Source organism: Cherax quadricarinatus, chromosome 71 (assembly GCF_038502225.1).
Source record: "Cherax quadricarinatus isolate ZL_2023a chromosome 71, ASM3850222v1, whole genome shotgun sequence".
Classification (NCBI taxonomy): Eukaryota; Metazoa; Arthropoda; class Malacostraca; order Decapoda; family Parastacidae; genus Cherax; species Cherax quadricarinatus.
Window position 1 is genome coordinate 5,716,725 of NC_091362.1, and position 14,831 is coordinate 5,731,555.

Sequence of the window (14,831 nt, forward strand, 5' to 3'; positions counted from 1 at the left end):
CTTTCAGTGCATAGATTTCTGGGCAACACTGAAAAGAAAAACACAGATAGCTGCGCAAACTATTTTGTTTGCACGAGCACTTGAACTTCAGACAAATTTTTGGGAAACGTGAGTGCAGAACACGATGGAGGTCTTCATCAGGTCATTCCAGCCATGGAAGAGAGGTAACAGGGGAGATGGGATGAAACCATGACGGGTGATTGCATCTGGGATTTGATTTGAGAGGGACGAAGAATATTAAGAGGAAATATATTTCAAATATATATTCTTCACATGACTCTCCTTGCTGATCTTTCTCTGGAACTCTTAAAATGCGATGCTGTGTTGTTCTGAGTTAATTTGGGATTTCGTTACACGAACTACGATTATGTTAATTCTGATTTGCATTATTCAATATAAATTTTCATTGCTTTCTGGAAAACTTTGATGAAAGCAAAATGCAAATTTGTGTTATAACTGTTAATTGTGTGAAATAAGAAGGGTCTTTTTTGTAATTAGATTCTTAAAAAAAAGTAATATTCTTCAGAAATTATATAAACTCTAGCCCCCCCCCCCAAAAAAAAATTTTTTTTACCCAGTGTAATCAAACAAAACTTTTCTACCTAACTGGATTGTCACTGTTTAACTTCAACTAGAAAAATACATAATAGGGATCATAATCTGTCTAATTCTAAGGCTAGTACACTTTATGAAGACTGAACATGCGTGAAGTTACCAAGTGATTTATCTACCACAAAGAAAAGTCCTTATCACAGGTTAAGCCTGGCACAGCCAGACATTATAAAGGTGGTGATGGTGTATTGGCAGACATTAGGAAAGCGGAGGTGTTTTGGTAGACATTACGAAAGTGATGATGGTGTTTTGGTAGAGATTACGAAAGTGATGATGGTGTTTTGGCAGACCAGTGTTTAGGCAGCCAAAATATTCTGAGCGAAGGACAACATATCAGCAGAAGTAACTACCAAATTCATCGTTTTGCTGGTCAGTAAAGTGGCATTTAATGTAGCTAAACTGTTTAACAACCAAATCATTAAAATAGTCACTAATTCTTTCTCTTCAGTCAAATACTTGGTGCAGAAACACAACACTTCGACCAACGCAGGAGTATACGTGTTTCCATATGCTAGATGCTACAAGAAGTATGTGCGAGACCGCTAAGACACCGAGTACCAGACTTTGAGAACTTAAAAATGCCAGCAGACTGGATAACTAAAACAACGTCTGTGTGCAACGCAGAGATAAATGTGGACACTTAATGAAGTTTAACGAAACACAGATAGTCAGCCGTGAAAACGACTGACAGAGGCGAAAGTTGCCTTAATGACCACAATCCCGAAAAGGTCTGGAAGCATCAATGTTTCCAGACTTGGCTGAAAGTCTTTTATCCACATTAGGATCCGTCGTCAAGTGAACACTGAGCATAGAGAAGCTATACAACAGGGTGTTGGCCCATGCTAGACTGGTCAGGCTGAAATACAACCCTCTCATATATTTATCCAATATTTTTTCTGAGTGAATATGAAAATGGTACACAATATCAACAGGTTGATAAGTAAGAAACATGTGCAACAGTTAGGCATCTTTATTCCGTTTCGCCTACACAGTAGTTTTCTTCTGTACTCGACTGAAGAAGCCTACTGTGTAGGCTTCTTCAATCGAGTTGGTTGGAGATATGACGGTTTCAACTATGGTTGGAAATAAGGCGGTTTCAACTATGGTTGGAAATAAGGCGGTTTCAACTATGGTTGAAAATAAGGCGGTTTCAACTGTGGTTGGAAATAAGGCGGTTTCAACTGTGATTGGAAAAAGGCTTCGACCTACAAATGTCAGTGTGGAGGACACCCAGAAAACACGAGATGAAGCTGAATTGTCTCATTCCCATGTTCCCTGTTAGGGGACAGATTCTAGCACAAGCTGAGTAAGCTTATTTAGGTACACGTTATAACTGTCATACATAGTAACATATGTATAGATTACCAAGGATAACCCCCAAAAAGTCAAAGTGGCTTATTTCCACTGGGATATGTGGGGGTCCTCAGATACCAGCGAGGAAGAGACTTAAACAAGCTAGCAGTAGTATATACGGTGACGAGATCGTTGAAGCTAGGGTGACCTCTGCAAATGAAGTTGTAGAACATTGATTCTTGTACCATTGTGTTGCCAAAGAGTTAAGCTATTTTTCTATATGAATAACTCATTTTCATAAATTTTCGAATTTTTCGAGAGCGCTGAAAAAAATGTTCACACATCCACCCTTAAGTAGAACAAATATCTACGACCACTCTCTGTGGCCAAGGTAGCACTTTCTCTAAGGTCAGGTAACCTATTTTAACAATACAGAAGTAAGTGCATGTTGCCAAAACACAAAGTTAATCAACCACACAGTTGGCTGCAGGCGGCCATTAAAGAAGTAAGTGCAACAAGGTAAACAAAATGTAATACATGAGACAAATGTTCAGTATTTGTGTATCTACACTGTGGAAACGTTTCTCCAGCCAGTGACTTCTTCAGTCCAATACAGAGAAGAACAGTGGTAGATGTGGAGGAGAGGTAACACTTGTCAACAATTTTTGAAAAGCTGTATACTTCTTAAATGAGATTAGTTAATTCTTATGTATTTTCATGTCCTGAATCTTGAAAAATGCTTACTGGCTATAGGTTTAAAGATACGAGACATGTAATATTTCATTATTTTACTATAACATACAATATATGTCAGTATGTTTTAAACTCTAATCCGTACCTACTCTCTGCCTTTTTTCTTGACGCTTATAATGGGCTGAAGAATCATCTCTTGCTAATGTCCAGCAGTAGTCTGCAATCATTCTTGTGCCCCATTTGCACTGGTACCATTTTTCCATGGTTGAAATATATTGGTGAAACCTTTCACCATGTTCGTCACTAACTGCCTCACAGTTCGCTGGAAAAAGTCTAAATGTGAGTCCAAAGAGTGGATTTTAAGTGACATATTACATCCCTTGTTCTTGTAAGCCTTGATGAGGTTTTCCACCAGTTCTTCATAGTTGCCTTCCCTTCTGTTTCCGAGAAATCCCTTCGCCACTAACTCCTACCCATGAAGGTCTGATTCAAAGTCACCATCTTTAAGAAGCTCTCGAATCTGAGGACCATTGAAGACTCCCTCTTTTATCTTAGCGTCGCTCAGTGAGGGGAATGTTAAATGCTTGAATCCCTCACCATCAATGAAGCAGAAGGTGTCTGCCCTGTTCACACAAGTACGAGACATCTGAAAGAAGAAAACAACAAACAATTAGAAGATAAACAGAAAATTTATTCATTAATTTACCATTATAATACAGAGCATGACAGCTAAGCAGAAGTATTGATATCATTCAGTAGGAAAATAAAATTAATATATGCCTCACATGCAAATCAATTGCTTTCTCAGTGAATATTTATTATAAATTTAAAAAGTGTTTGGCTAGGAAATCACATTTCACCTCAAAATATAAACTTGGACATCACAACCACCTTCTATGACTGCTGGAACAATAATAAAGGTCAGTCAGACTGTGAGTGTGGTAAGAAACATACTGCCACAACCACCTTCCATGACTGCTGGAACAATAATGAAGGTCAGTCAGACTGTGAGTGTGGTAAGAAACACACTGCCACAAGCCTGTTGGGACCTGTTGTGACACGTAGGTCTATACTGAAAAGTAAAACTGTGAAACAATTTTAACCATGATATTTATTAGCAGTGACCTAAAATTAGTTGGAAATTACTACTCTGGTCTCGGAAACATTTTGGTTATTGACCAGCGGACGTTTTAGTTGGGTAGAAAAAATGCCTCATTTTTTATGTAGAATTACGTGGGTCACTAAGCAAGGTTTCCTCAGCTGGCTTTTTACCTTCGGTCGAAGCCGCAGGTTTCTCCAGAGCTTTTCATAACCTCGGAGGGAAGCCATACACCTGACATTCCAAACCAAATTTTCCCAAAGTTTGTTCACGTTTCTATTGGATATTTGAGCCTAATTAGGTATTGGCTATCCTGGAGAAGTTGGGAAAACAAAGTTTTGATTAACTTGTGTCTGATAAAGGCTCTCACGAACTTTATTACCAAGCTGAAGCTTAAGATTAAATATATTATCGACACAGAACTGGATTAAAGCTCTATATGTCTTAGTAATTAAATGTACAGTACACACTCGCACACACACACACACACACACACACACACACACACACACACACACACACACACACACACACACACACACACACACACACACACACACACACACACACACACATATATCTTAGATGAACAAGAGAGCCACAAATAAGTACAATAGAGTAGCAAAAGAAATAGAAAAGCCAGTGTATAAGAGTCTCGTGTCTGGCTTGAAAGTCACATCAAAAATGTCTCCAGTAAAGAAACAGTTATAATGTTGAACTTAGTTTCAAAGTGAAGGTTGCAAGAGTGTGTGAAGAACTCTGTGTAAGATACCTGTAAGATACCCGTAAGATACCTGTAAGATGCCTGTAAGATACCTGTAAGATACCTGTAAGATGCCTGTAAGATGCCTGTAAGGTACCTGTAAGATACCTGTAAGATACCTGTAAGATGCCTGTAAGATACCTGTAAGATGCCTGTAAGATACCTGTAAGATGCCTGTAAGATACCTGTAAGATACCTGTAAGATACTTGTAAGATACCTGTAAGATACCTGTAAGATACTTGTAAGATACCTGTAAGATACCTGTAAGATACCTGTAAGATACCTGTAAGATACCTGTAAGATACCTGTAAGATGCCTGGAGACACTTTCCTGCTTCCTGACGAACAAATCACCACTACAACGTGACACACACAAGTGAACAGGAATCACTACTGGACCTGACAGGGAATCAAGAAGTTCACGTAACGTTTAAATAATAACAGTACTGTAGCAAGAAGAGAAGCAGTGAGGCAAGCAGAAACCATCTCATTATGAATACTGAAGGAAGGAGTCAAAGACCTAAGCTGACTACTTTCAACAGTAACAAAATACCGGAGATAGAAAACACTCAGAAAATAGCTGCAAGAGAAAAAGTATTTATGCATATCGAGAAGAAGACAACTTGTGTGACATCAGCAGAAAAAGTACTGGCGTAAAAGTGAGATCCATGGCATTAACAATTAAACACTGAAATTTAGGACCAAATATAAAACAACAGAATCATCAGATTTTTTAAAAGTAAAACTTCATACCGGTTAAACAACAAACAGGACAACATCTCCATGCAACAGGATCAGCTAAAATCTCTCACTCACAGATATTCAAACCTAGCTAAATTTACCATGAACTTTGAAACAGAAAAAAAGAGGAGAAAGTCTGTTGTGATGGATGGGTCACCAGGTAGAATATGTATATAGTGTACTCCGGGAAACTTATGGATCACTTGCCTTGTTCTTAAATTTGTTAACTGGTTTTAGTGGTCTTTGTTTAGTTACATCACCGGGTGAATATATGATGTCTTGCCGCCTGACAAACCAGTGGACTTTTGGTCACCTAACAAACCAGTGGACGTCTGGTCGCCTAACAAACCAGTGGACGTTTGGTCGCCTAACAAACCAGTGGACGTTTGGTCGCCTAACAAACCAGTGGACGTTTGGTCGCCTAACAAACCAGTGGACGTTTGGTCGCCTAACAAATCAGTGGACGTTTAGTCGCCTAACAAACCAGTGGACGTCTGGTCGCCTAACAAACCAGTGGACGTCTGGTCGCCTAACAAACCAGTGGACGTCTGGTCGCCTAACAAACCAGTGGACGTCTGGTCGCCTAACAAATCAGTGGGAGCAACGAGACAGTTGAAGACATCAATGAAACACTCCTGGTGATAAGAATATCCAAAGACTACAATGGTACAACTGACCCTATCATAGCTGGAAGAATTAAATAACCAACTCCTAAGTTAAGGAATGTGTATTCTGTAGGAACTTATGTTAGTAAAGCATAATAAGAGATTAAAATTTCTGGTTAATCAAATCACAGAACGGGTTGTAACTTAAACCCACGGCAGGCTACTGCTAACACTCATAAGCTAAAGGGTTCGAATCTCACTTGTTCTGTGATTTGTTTGCAATCGTGTTATTATGGTTAATGTATTAATGTTGGTAGAATCACCGACAATATGTCAGGTAAAACACAATAAATGTGGCATTTTATTGTGTCCTTTTACCTAACATATTATGGTTAATATTTTGACATAGTCAGATATAAGAAAGATGAGTAATAGGCCAGGTTGCCGTGGAAATTGAATGAATATTATACCCGTGACATGCCTGTAACCGGTTTAGAGCAGTCCTCTCAAGAGAATGTAAGTCAAATGTGAGAGACCTGAGAGTGATAATGTCAGATCTCACGTTCAAGGAACATAACCATGTTATCATAATATCTGTAAGGACAATGATGGGTATGAACCTTCAAACAACAGATGCCAAGTCAGTAATGATACTCTGTAGGTCACTCGTTTTCTCTAGGCTGGAATATTGTTGTGTACTAACGATCCCCTTCAAGTTTGGCGAAATTGTTGAGCTGGAAAACGTAAAGAGAACCTTCACAACTCGTATAAACTCAGTCAAGCACATAAATTACTGGGAGCGCATCAAGTCCCTAGAACTGTACTCCTTACAGCGAAGGCGAGAAAAATACATCATGATCTATACCTGGAAGATATTGATCCCAAATCTACACACCCAAATTACTACTTATGAACGCAAGAGACTTGACGGACGGTGCGGCATACCTCTCTTCAACTCCCTTCCTTCATGCATGAGGGGGGATTACTAACAAACTCCCAGCTGTCTTCAATAAACAACTCAACAGATTTCTCAAAGCAGTTCCTGAGCAGCCGGGTTGTGGTGCATACCCTGGACTACAGGCAGCAGGCACTAACAAATTGATCGATCAGGCGATCAACCAGTAAGCCTTGTTTGAGACCGTGCCACTGGGGCGGTAACCCCCTAATGCGACTCCAGACAGACTCCAGGTAGGTAGATTGCAGTTATGTCGAACGAGGAACCGACGTCCCTACATGGACCGGGCACACAAGGAGAGGTATAGGTAGGTAGAACAGTGATATACGTCACTTCACTGACCAACAGTGAAGAGATCGATGGCGAAATCGAGTTCGATTTTTCTTCAAGCTTCGCTGTTCGTGGCACAGCCTCATTACACTACTTTACAAATGCCCCCAAAATTTGCTGGGTTTGAGGGGCGAAGGTAGGCCAAATATATCTTATGAAAAACTTCACGCTGTATGCAGGTGCAATGATTTATGGTAATTGAAAAGTGAAAATAAGGTATAATATAATTAGATACCGTTCAAGATAGAGTTCAGTGTTGTTTGAAATACACTAACGCTTCGTCTCTTTTAATTTGGATGTTAAAACACCGTCAATAAAGATGGTGAAACTATGTTACCTGTGTCCACTCAAATGATTTACCCAAATTTACACACATTCCAGCGCCATTATTGAAAGAATGGAATTTTGGTGGAACCATTACGAATAACATATTATTCGTACGGTAGACTAAATAACTCGACTAAATAGTCTGGATAACAGGTATACTGAGACTAACAGTATGTAGAACAAGACATACATACATACATAAATATATATATATATATATATATATATATATATATATATATATATATATATATATATATATATATATATATATGTGTGTGTGTGTGTGTGTGTGTGTGTGTGTGTGTGTGTGTGTGTGTGTGTGTGTGTGTGTGTGTGTTTCTACATTGTACACGAGAACCTGGAAGCCACGCAATAATACAGCATCCAGGCCGAGATTCTATTTAATAGTTGTTTTAATTTACGAAATATAGTCATATATTTCACGAATATTTCGGGTGGATTTGATACATTTCAGACTTGTGACAACTCTCACGTCTGCTCTTCATGTATAATGAAGTTGAACAAATTGTGAAGTTATGGCTCCGTTGATTTAGTTTCTCCTTGCTGTTAAGAAATCGATGGAATACTCGGTGTAGAATTTATAGCTTGGCGTTGTTCTATTGATCAGTGACAGATCAGGGAAAATTGCTTTCTCCGTCTTTTTTCTTTGCTGAGAGCCGCTAGGGGCGCTGTGACCGCGCGCGTCCTCTCTTTTGCGGTCAATATCTTTGTTTGTGAGCCGAGTTTCTTTGAGGCGATTTACGAGCGGCAAATATTTACCATCGTTTTAGCCGTCACAACCACCCTATCACCAGCACCTTATCCCCAGCACCCTGTTACTACCATCCTGTCACCACCACCCTGTCACCACAATACCCTATCACCACCATCCTGTCACTACCATCCTGTCACCACCACCCTTTCACCACCACCCTACCACCACCACCCTGCCACCACTACCCTATCACCACCACCCTGTCACCACCACCCTATCACCACCACCCTGTCACTACCATCCTGTCACCACCACCCTTTCACCACCACCCTGCCACCACCACCCTGTCACCACTACCCTATCACCAGCACCCTGTCACCACCACCCTATCACCACCACCCTGTCACCACCACCCTATCACCACCACCCTATCACCACCACCCTGTCACTACCACCCTATCACCAGCACCCTGTCACCACCACCCTATCACAACCACCCTGTCACTACCATCCTGTCACCACCACCCTGTCACCACTACCCTATCACAAGCACCCTGTCACCACTACCCTATCACCACCACCCTGTCACTACCATCCTGTCACCACCACCCTGTCACCACAACCCTGCCACCACCACCCTGTCACCACTACCCTATCACCAGCACCCTGTCACCACCACCCTATCACCACCACCCTATCACCACCACCCTATCACCATCACCCTATCACCACCATCCTGTCACTACCATCCTGTCACCACCACCCTGTCACCACTACCCTATCACCACCACCCTGTCACCACCACCCTATCACCACCACCCTGTCACTACCATCCTGTCACCACCACCCTGTCACCACCACCCAATCACCACCACCCTGTCACCACTACCCTATCACCAGCGCCCTGTCACCACCACCCTATCACCAGCACTCTGTCACTACCACCCTACCACCATCACCCTGTCATCACTACCCTATCACCAGCACCCTGTCACCACCACCCTGTCACCACCACCCTGTCACCACCACCCTGTCACAACCACCCTATCACCACCACCCTATCACCACCGCCCTATCACCAGCACTCTGTCACCACCACCCTGTCACCGCCACCCTGTCACAACCACCCTATCACCACCACCCTGTCACCACCGCCCTATCACCAGCACCCTGTCACCACCGCTCTATCACCAGCACCCTGTCACCACTACCCTGTCACCACCACCCTATCACCATCACCCTATCACCACCACCCTGTCACTACCATCCTGTCACCACCACCCTGTCACCACTACCCTATCACCACCACCCTGTCACCACCACCCTATCACCACCACCCTGTCACTACCATCCTGTCACCACCACCCTGTCACCACCACCCTATCACCACCACCCTGTCACCACTACCCTATCACCAGCGCCCTGTCACCACCACCCTATCACCAGCACTCTGGCATTACCACCCTACCACCATCACCCTGTCACCACTACCCTATCACCAGCACCCTGTCACCACCACCCTGCCACCACCACCCTGTCACCACCACCCTGTCACAACCACCCTATCACCACCACCCTATCACCACCGCCCTATCACCAGCACTCTGTCACCACCACCCTGTCACCGCCACCCTGTCACCACCACCCTATCACCACCACCCTGTCACCACCGCCCTATCACCAGCACCCTGTCACCACCGCCCTATCACCAGCACCCTGTCACCACCACACTGTCACCACCACCCTGTCACCACTACCCTATCACCAGCACTGTCACCACCACTCTATCACCATTACCCTATCACCAGCACCCTGTCATTATCACCCTGCCACCACCACCCTATCACCACCACCCTGTCACCACCGCCCTATCACCAGCATCCTGTCACCAGCACCCTGTCACCACCATCCTATCACCACCACCCTGTCACCAGCACCCTATCACCACCACCCTGTCACCACCACCCTGTCACCACCACCCTGTCACCACCACCCTATCACCAGCACCCTATCACCAGCACCCTGTCACCACCACCCTATCACCACCACCCTGTCACCACTACCCTATCACCAGCACCCTGTCACCACCACCCTATCACCACCACCCTGTCACCAGCACCTTGTCACCACCACACTGTCACCACCACCCTATCACCAGCACCCTGTCACCACCACCCTTTCACCAGCACCCTGTCACCACCACCCTATCACCACCACCACCTTGTCACCACCACCTTGTCACCAGCACTCTATCACCAGCACCCTGTCACCACCACCCTATCACCAGCTCCCTGTCACTACCACCCTATCACCAGCACCATGTCGCCACCACCCTATCTCCACCACCACTCTACCACCGCCAATCTTCCACCACTGCCATCTTACCACCCCCACCGTTACTAACATCCTGAAATGACCACTTACTGTCACCAGCACGACCCTAACACCACCACCTATATAGGATACCACCACCTTGCCACCACACACACACACACACACACACACACACACACACACACACACACACACACACACACACACACACACACACACACACACACACACACACACACACAAACTGAGAGGAATTGTTAGGGAGGACAGACAGTTTGTCTGAGAGGAACACGAGGGCACAGCTGAACTTTGGAAACAGATGAGTCACAGGGATATTAGGAAGTATTTCTTCAGCCATGGAGAAGTAAGAAAATTAAACGACTTTGAGAATGAATTGGTAGGGGAGTGTGCCTAGTAGCGACCATTTAAGAGGCAAGGCCAGGAGCTGAGATACAGCCACTGCAACCACATGTAGATGAGAATATAGGTGAATACACACACACACACACACACACACACACACACACACACACACACACACACACACAGGAGGAAAGAGAGGGGATGGAGAAGACAGACAGGAGATCCCAGACACAGGAAGATCAAATACAGCCTCCCTCACAACTTCCTATAGAAGCCTCCCAACCAGGTCAACCCCAGTGCAACCAAACACTCTAAACCAAAACACCCATGCCACATTCAATGCCCCCACCCACTGCATTACAAACTCCACCCCCACAGCAACCACCCATAGTTCCATATCAGGTCTCCCACTTCCCCAACCCCAATACACCTCCCAGACCACAATATTAGAAAAGAAGTTGAAGGTGTGGTATACAAATGCAGATGAAATAACAAATAAGTATGAGGAGTGGCACGAAAGAATCAAGGAGACATCCCCAGACATAATAGCACTCTCAGAAACAAAACTCACCAAAATAATAACAGATTCAATCTTTCCATCCGGATATCAAATCCTCAGGAAAGACAGAGGGAAGAGAGGGGGAGGAGGAGTTGCACTGCTCATTAAAAACCAGTGGGGTTTTGAGAAAATGGAAGGAATGGATGGCACGGGCGAAAGGGACTACTTAGTAGGAACAATCCAGTCTGAGGGACATAAGGTGATAATTGCAGTAATGTACAACCCACCACAGAACTGCAGGAGGCCAAGAGAAGAATACGATGAGAGCAACAGAGCAATGGTCGACACACTAGCCGAGGTGGCCAGGAGAGCACACATGGGGGGAGCAAAGTTACTAGTTATGGGTGATTTCAATCACAAGGAGATTGACTGGGAAAACCTGGAGCCCCATTGTGGTCCCGAAACATGGAAAGCCAAGATGATGGATGTGGTACTGGAAAACCTCATGCATCAACATGTCAGAGACACTGCCAGAGAGAGAGGAGAGAATGAACCAGCAAGACTGGACCTTGTATTCACCTTGAGTAGTTCGGACATCGAAGATATCATGTATGAAAGGCCCCTGGGAGCTAGTGATCATGTGGTTCTGTGCTTCGACTACATAGTTGAGCTCCAAGTGGAGAGAGCAGCAGGAATAGGGTGGGAAAAACCAAACTACAAAAGGGGGAACTACTCAGGCTTGACGAACTTCTTTCAAGACATTCAGTGGGAGAGGGAACTGACAGGAAAACCAGTACAAGAAATGATGAACTATGTGGCAACAAAATGCAAGGAGGCAGAGGAGAGGTTTGTTCCCAAGGAAAACAGAAATAATGGGAAGAACAGAAAGAGTCCTTGGTTCACCCAAAGGTGTAGGGAGGCAAAAACTAGGTGTACTAGAGAATGGAAAAGGTACAGAAGACAGACAACTCAGGAAAATAAAGAGATTAGCCGAAGAGCCAGAAACGAATATGCACAGATAAGAAGGGAGGCTCAGCGGCAATACGAAAATGACATAGCATCGAAAGTCAAGACTAACCCGAAGCTGTTGTACAGCCACATCAGGAGGAAAACAACAGTCAAGGACCAGGTAATCAGACTGAGGAAGGGTGATGGGGAATCCACAAGAAACGACCGGGAGGTATGTCAGGAGCTCAACACAAGTTTTAAAGAAGTATTTACAGTGGAAACCAGTAGGACTCCAGGAAATCAGAACAGGGGGGTGCACCAGCAAGTGCTGGATGAGGTACATATAACCAAGGAGGAGTTGAAGAAGCTGCTATGCGAACTTGACACCTCAAAGGCGGTGGGACCAGACAACATCTCTCCGTGGGTTCTTAAAGAGGGAGCAGAGATATTGTGTGTACCGTAAACAAAGATCTTCAACACATCATTTGAAACTGGGCAACTCCCCGAGGTATGGAAGATGGCAAATGTAGTCCCAATTTTTAAAAAGGGAGACAGACATGAGGCACTAAACTACAGACCTGTATCACTAACGTGTATAGTATGCAAGGTCATGGAGAAGATCATCAGGAGGAGAGTGGTGGAGCACCTGGAAAGAAACAAGTGTATAATTGACAACCAGCATGGTTTCAGGGAGGGAAAATCCTGTGTCACAAACCTACTACAGTTTTATGACAAGGTGACAGAAGTAAGACAAGAGAGAGAGGGGTGGATCGACTGCATTTTTTTGGACTGCAAGAAGGCCTTCGACACAGTTCCTCACAAGAGGTTACTGCAAAAGCTAGAGGATCAGGCACATACAACAGGAAAGGCACTGCAATGGATCAGAGAATACCTGACAGGGAGGCAACAACGAGTCATGGTACGTGACGAGGTGTCAAAGTGGGCGCCTGTGACAAGCGGGGTTCCACAGGGGCCAGTCCTAGGACCTGTGCTGTTCTTGGTATATGTGAATGACATAACGGAAGGGATAGACTCAGAAGTGTCCTTGTTTGCGGACGATGTAAAGTTAATGAGAAGAATCAAATCGGATGAGGATCAGGCAGGACTACAAAGAGACTTGGACAGGCTACAAGCCTGGTCCAGCAACTGGCTCCTTGAGTTTAACCCTGCCAAATGCAAAGTCATGAAGATTGGGGAAGGGCAAAGAAGACCGCAGACACAATATAGTTTAGACGGCCAAAGTCTGCAAACCTCACTCAAGGAAAAAGATCTGGGGGTGAGTATAACACCGAGCATATCTCCCGAGGCGCACATCAATCAGATAACTGCTGCAGCATACAGGCGCCTGGCAAACCTACGGATAGCGTTCCGATACCTCAGTAAGGATTCGTTCAAGACTATGTATACCATTTACGTCAGGCCCATACTGGAGTATGCATCACCAGTTTGGAATCCAGACCTAGTCAAGCACGTCAAGAAATTAGAGAAAGTGCAAAGGTTTGCAACAAGACTAGTCCCAGAGCTACGGGGATTGTCCTATGAAGAAAGGTTGAGGGAAATCGGCCTGACGACACTGGAGGCCAGAAGGGTCAGGGGAGACATGATAACGACATATAAAATACTGTGCGGAATAGACGAGGTGGACAAAGACGGGATGTTCCAGAGATGGGACACAGATACAAGAGGTCAAAATTGGAAGTTGAAGACTCAGATGAATCAAAGGAATGTTAGGAAGTATTTCTTCAGTCATAGAGCAGTCAAGCCATGGAATAGCCTAGAAAGTGAAGTAGTGGAGGCGGGAACCATACATAGTTTTAAGGCAAGGTATGATAAAGCTCATGGAGCAGGGAGAGAGAGGACCTAGTAGCAATCAGTGAAGAGGCAGGGCCAGGAGCTATGAATCGACCCCTGCAACCACAAATAGGTGAGTACACATGACAACCAGCACAGATTCAGGGATGGAAAATCCTGTGTCACAAACCTAGTGGAGTTCTGTGACAAGGTAACGGAAGGAAGACAGGATGGGTAGATTGCATTTTCTTCGAATATAAGAAGACTTTCGACACAGTACCTCATGTTGAGAAATGGGTTATCAGCTAAGTTTAAATATAGGGAAACTTAACTTAGAAAGACAGCCTGCACAGCTGCCCCTACAGACGAGTTCTTGAGAAGCTGTCAACGGGCTGGAAATGAGTTATAATTTGTAAACAATAAATTACCCCTAGGGGATGTTATGTCAGCATATTTCATTCACTAATTGTTGACAAACTTACTTGTGTGGACTCAAAGGTCCGCATATCACCGGGGTTTATGATAAGTTACTAACTCACGACTTTATATTCAACTGCGCAGTCAATAGTAGTACATCACTAGTTAGAACACTTACCTGGGTATATGTATCTGACCCGTAATTACGCCCGGATATCCGATGAGTTGATTGAAGAATTGTGTTCTTTGAAGAATGTCGCACTACACTCTGTTGGATCGCAACACTCGTTGTTACACTGTTCATCAATAATTGTTCACACAATATCACTAAGAAGTTGATCAC